The sequence below is a fragment of the Durio zibethinus genome, chromosome 1, assembly GCF_047325235.1.
Source record: "Durio zibethinus cultivar Kanyao isolate XHJ-2024 chromosome 1, ASM4732523v1, whole genome shotgun sequence".
NCBI classification, from domain to species: domain Eukaryota; kingdom Viridiplantae; phylum Streptophyta; class Magnoliopsida; order Malvales; family Malvaceae; genus Durio; species Durio zibethinus.
In genome coordinates, this window is record NC_143162.1 from 1,158,669 (window position 1) to 1,164,668 (window position 6,000).

Sequence of the window (6,000 nt, forward strand, 5' to 3'; positions counted from 1 at the left end):
GGCTAAAGTGAGAACCCCTTTTGAATGGATATATGATTATTTATGTAAAACAAGCATGATTCAATTGCCATTTTTGGATGACAGTAAAAGTCATGAAAACCTCGACCAATTTTGTAAGTACCATAAAAGAATGGTTGGACATTCGATCCAAGGTTGTGAAGCATTTAGACGAATATTGCAGAGCTTGATGGATGTGGCCACCATTAAGTTTTATGATAAATATGATGAGAGTACTGTGAATACAATGGGCAATAAGCATTCTGGTGAGTTTTTATTCCCAAACCTTTCACGATCCATTATGATAAGAAATCAGAGTTCGTAGTCGAGAAAGCCATTTCCTCTTCTAGGGCACAAATGACTATTTATGTCCCTAGTTCATTTTCTTATCGGACCGATAAAGTAGTTCCATGAAAGTACGATTATGATGATGTGATACGAAAGCTTGATATGACCTCGAATGATTTAGGTATGGAGAATATTGCCAACATAATAGGAATAGAAAGAATGACTCGAAGTGGTCGGTGTTATACTCCCCAAATGTCAAAAAAGGCAACAAAAAGGAAAGGTAAAATAGAAGAAAAAAACATAAGGGAAAGTCAAGGTTTTCAGCCGATAGTAAGCTCAAAAGTGCATATCAATAAACCAATATTAGAAAAAAAAGCTTATGAGTTTTTAAATATCATTAAGCATACCGAGTATAGTCACATATTTTTTTATTGTCACTATTGTTGAATTTTGAGTCACATATGAATGCTTTGCTAAAAGTGCTCACCAAGCTTATGTCAAGTACAATATTTCTATTGAAAAAGTAGATCACATGGTCAGGAATATTATAGTCCTAAATTTCATCACTTTTAATGATGATGAAATACTCCTAGAAAGACAAGGTAGTGTTAAGGCCTTGCACATTATTATAAAGTGCAAAACCCATACTATAATCAAAGTATTGATTAACAATGGATCATCTATTAATGTCATGCCTTTAATGACATTGTCAAAACTTCTAGTAGACGCCTCTCACATGTGAAATAGTCATATGATTGTAAAAGCCTTTGATGGAGCACGAAAAGAGATGACCGATAATATAAAAATTTAGTTACAGATTGGTTCATGTACTTTCAATATCTTATTTCAGGTGATGGATATAACTTCAGCATATAGTTGTTTACTTGAAAGACCTTGGATTCATACGACTGAAGTTGTACTTTCATCTTTGTACCAAAAGGTAAAATTCATTGTGAAAGGGAAACAAGTTTGTATAGATGGTGAGGAGGATTAATTAGTAACAAAAACCATAACTATTCTTTATGTTGAAGCTACAAAAAAGATGATTGAATGCTTATTTAGAGTTTTTAAAGTAGCAAATTTACTTATATCGAAAAAGGGTCAAGAATACCAATCTTTCGATTATTAAAGACTATAGATATGACGATCAAACAAACTATTGGCAAGGGTTAGCAAGTCAAGCAAGACTTAAGAAAAGCTTTATAAGGAATAAAAAAGGCACCAAGCTCAGTTGAAAAAAAAAAAAAATGAAGGTTAGGCCATAAGCCTACTACTACTGATAGAAAGAATATAATACTGAAAAAAAAAAAAAGAGAATGGCATTCCTCAAAGGTTAAGCTTCAGTTGATAAAAAAATGGCGTTCCTTTATTTGTATGAAACATTCTATTCATAAGGGCATGTCTATCTTGGATCATCAGAGGTCGAACAAGGGGAACCATTAATGGGATTGGAAGAAGCCTTTTCTCAAGTTCAAATTGGAGTAGATGATGAAGTTATCCAAGCTGAGAAAATGTTTTTTCCTTTTTAGGATAAAAAACTCAAGAATGATGTACCATTTCTATTATCCTTGAACCTTCATAACCTAAAAATTCTAATTGCTTCTACCCAAGAGCATGCGAAAGTTAAATGTATAGGCTTATTTTCATTGTTTTAATAAAATGAGGTATACGATGCATTTCACATATACCATTTTTCCATTTTTTTTCTTTTCTTTTTTATTGTTATCCTCTTTACCTTTGCCAAGATCAGTATATATATTTTTTTGTGATTATACCCACTTTCAGGTTTTCTAATAATGAATATTATGGATGACCAAGGTAATAACACCGAGTTTGATTTTGAAAATTCAATTCACATTAGCAAGCTTGATAACAATGTTGATTTAGAAGACTATAATTTACCTTATGATCCGTTAAAAGGGGATAAAGTAAGAAAAGAAAATCATAAAACCCCACAAAGAATTGACTAACTTGTTGAACTTAGAAGATGGTAAGAATAAGAAAAAGTTAGGATCGGTACTTCATTATCATCGATTGAGAAACATAAATTGATGAATTTGCTACAAGAATATATGGATGTATTTACATGATCCTATCAAGATATGTTCGAACTTAGCACATATGTAGTTAAACACAGATTACTGTTAAAACTAGAGTGTCAACCAGTATAGCAAAATTTAAGACATATGAAGCCAAAAATGTTATTGAAGATAAAAGAAAAAGTGAAGAAGTAATTTGACATAGGGTTTTTAGAAGTAGCCAAGTACCTTGAATGGGTAGCTAATATAGTTATAGTTTTTTAGAAAGATAAAAAAGTTAGAATGTGTATAGACTATCGAAATTTAAATAGGGCCAACCCAAAAGATAATTTTTTATTGTCACATATTGATACCCTTATGGATAATACTACTAAACACTCCATCTTTTTATTCATGGATAGATTTTTTAGCTATAACCAAATCAAAATGGCTCGTGAAGATATGGAAAAAATCACATTTATAACTATGTGAGGCATATTTTGCTATAAAGTCATGCCTTTTGGGCTAAAGAATGTCAGTGTCACATATCAAAAGGTGATGGTCATTCTTTTTCATAATATGATGCATAAGGAGATAGAGGTGTATGTCAACGATATGATAGCTAAATCTTAAGAAGGTGAAAATCATGTTGCTATTCTCAAAAAACTCTTTGAAATGTTGCAAAAATAATAACTTAAGTTGAATCCAACCCAATGCACCTTTGGTGTTAAATCTAAAAAATTGTTAGGGTTTATAGTTGTGAAAGAGGTATAAAAGTAGACCTTGATAAGATTTATGCCATTCAAGAGTTGTTAGTGCCACATATGTAGAAGGAAGCAGAGGCATTTTGGGGTAATTGAATTATATTTTTTGCTTCATATTTCAATTGACCACGAAATACGATTTAATCTTTAGGTTGCTTCAAAAAAGTAATCTTGATGAATGGGATGAAGAATGCCAAAATGCCTTTGAAAAGATTAAAGAGCATTTGACAAACCCATTAGGTTTAGTACTACTAGTTATAGGAAGCCCATTAATTTTATATTTAACAGTACAGGAAAAATTAATGGGATATGTATTAGGACAAAGAGATGAAATTGGTAAAAAAAAAGCATGCTATCTACTATTTGAGTAAAAAGTTTACAGAGTATGAGGCTAAGTACCCCCAAATAGAAAAAATATGTTATGCCTTGGCTTGGACTACCTGCAGACTCAGTAGTATATGCTCTATCATACAGCTTGGTTGATATCAAAGTTAGATCCCATCAAGTACATTTTAAAAAATTGTCTCTATCAGGCAGGATGGTGAGATGGTAGGTCATGCTTTCAAAATATGATATTATGTATGTGACATAAAAATTCATAAAAAAAAAAGTGCAATAAATGATTTTCTTGTTAATTGAACTATAGAAGATTATGAGTCAATGAAGTTCAAGTTTTCAGATGAAGATTTGATGGCAATCTTGTAGGATGAAGACGAAAAACCCATAAGAAAAGTGTGGAAAATGTTTTTTGATAGAGCATCAATATAATGGGGTATGGCATTGGGGCAGTGCTAATATCCCTAAAAGAAAATTATTACTTCTGTATTACGATGTTAGATTTCAATTGCATAAACAATGTCGCTGAATATGAAGTATGTTTCATGGGTTTACAAATGGCCATTGAAAAGAAGATTGAAACACTAAAAGTTTATAAGGATTCAGCCTTGGTAATTTATCAACTAAAAGGTGAATGGGAGACTAGGGAACTAAAATTAATGTTATACCAAAGATATATAACTAGCTTGATAAAACAGTTTAAAGAGATCTAATTTTAGCATGTTCCTTGAGAAGAAAATCAAATTGCTAATGCCTAGGCTACTTTAGCAGCAATGTTTAAGCTAAATGATAGTATAGGAATTCAGCCCATCAGAGTACAAATAAAAGATTCATCAGCCTACTGTTCGAATGTAAAAGCAGAGGTAAACCAATAATTGTGGTATTATGACATTGTACAGTATATCAATAGTCAAAACTATCCAGAGCAAGCCTCAAAAAATGATAAGAGGATCATTCGAAGATTAATAATAGGGTTCATGCTTGATGGAAAAATCCTATATAAGAAGAGCCAAGACCAGATCTTGCTAAGATGTGTAGACACCATTAAAGCAAGAAGGATACTTGAAGAAGTACATAAGGAATTTGTAGAACACATGCTAATAGGTATACGATGGTCAAATAGATTATGAAAGTAGGTTAATATTGGTTTACAATGAAAAATGATTGCATAAGTTATGCCAAAAAGTACCATAAATATCAAATTTATACAGATAAATTTCATTCCCCTTCAGTCCCACTACATGTTTTGGCATTACCATGGCCTTGCTCTATGTAAAAAATGGATGTGATTGGACCTATAACCTCAAAAGCTTCAAATGGGCATCATTTTATTTTTGTAATAATTGCTTACTTCATAAAGTGGTTATAGCAACTTCGTATATGTGATCAATGGTATGCAAATTCATAAAAAAGAGATAATATGTCGGTAAGGGCTCTCAAAAAAGATTATCTTTGATAATGCCAGCAACTTTAATAAAATAATAAAAAAATTTTGTGCACAGTTTAAGATAAAGCATAATCATTCAGCATCATATCGTCCAAAAATAAATGATGTTGTAGAAGCTGTAAACAAGAACATTAAAAGAATATTGAGAAAAATGACTGATACATATAGAGACTAGCATAAAAAATTACCCTTCACTATACTTGCCTATAGAACATCAATTCGAACCTCTATGAGGGCCACCCCATTTTTGCTAGTGTACGGGATAGAGGTTGTACTACCAATCAAAGTGAAAATTCCTTCCTTGAAAGTTTTGATAGAGGCAAAATTGGATGAAGCAGAATGGGTTTGATACATTTCGAGCAATTGAATTTTATTAAAGAGAAGAGGCTCTTAGCACTTAACCATGGGCAAATATACTAAAGAAGAATTATGCGAGCACGTAACAAAAAGTACAACATCGATGCTTTCATGGAGATGAATTGGTTTTGAGAAGGATTTTACCATATTAGCATGACAATAAAAGAAAATGGATACCTAATTGAGAAGGTCCATACGTGGTAAAAAAGGCAATCTCTGATAGAGCTCTAATCTTTGCAAAAATAGATGGTGATGAATTGTCAAACCTTGTGAATTCAGACACTGTTAAGAAATATTTTGCTTAAAAAAAGATAAAAAAGGAATAAAATACAACTAAATACAAATAAAAAGAAAAAAAAGAAAAAAGAGAGACGATTCATATTGAAAACCTAAAAAGGGTTGTTTGAACTAAAATGAGGATCGTTTAAGTTGAAAACCTAAAAAAACAATTTAAATACAGGTAAAGCTAAGAGAAAATCCTTCAAAGAATGAATGAGTGGCACAAACTGAATCAATCGACACCAAAATTAAGAGATAGAACTTTTAAGGGCAAGTTTTCATTAGTTACGGATATGAGGCAAGGATTAGTTATATGAAATCAAATGTGACAAGATTGCAAATGTAATAAGTGTTTGGGAAAAAACCTAGTTTAAGTAGGTCAAGGTCATTCAAATGTTCATTATCTAGAGAATTGATATTTAATTCTTGAAATGCTTTTGAGTTAATTGTTTTTTGTGTCCCAAAAAGTTTATCTTTATCTTTCTAAACCCAAAATACCTCATTGTTGACTATG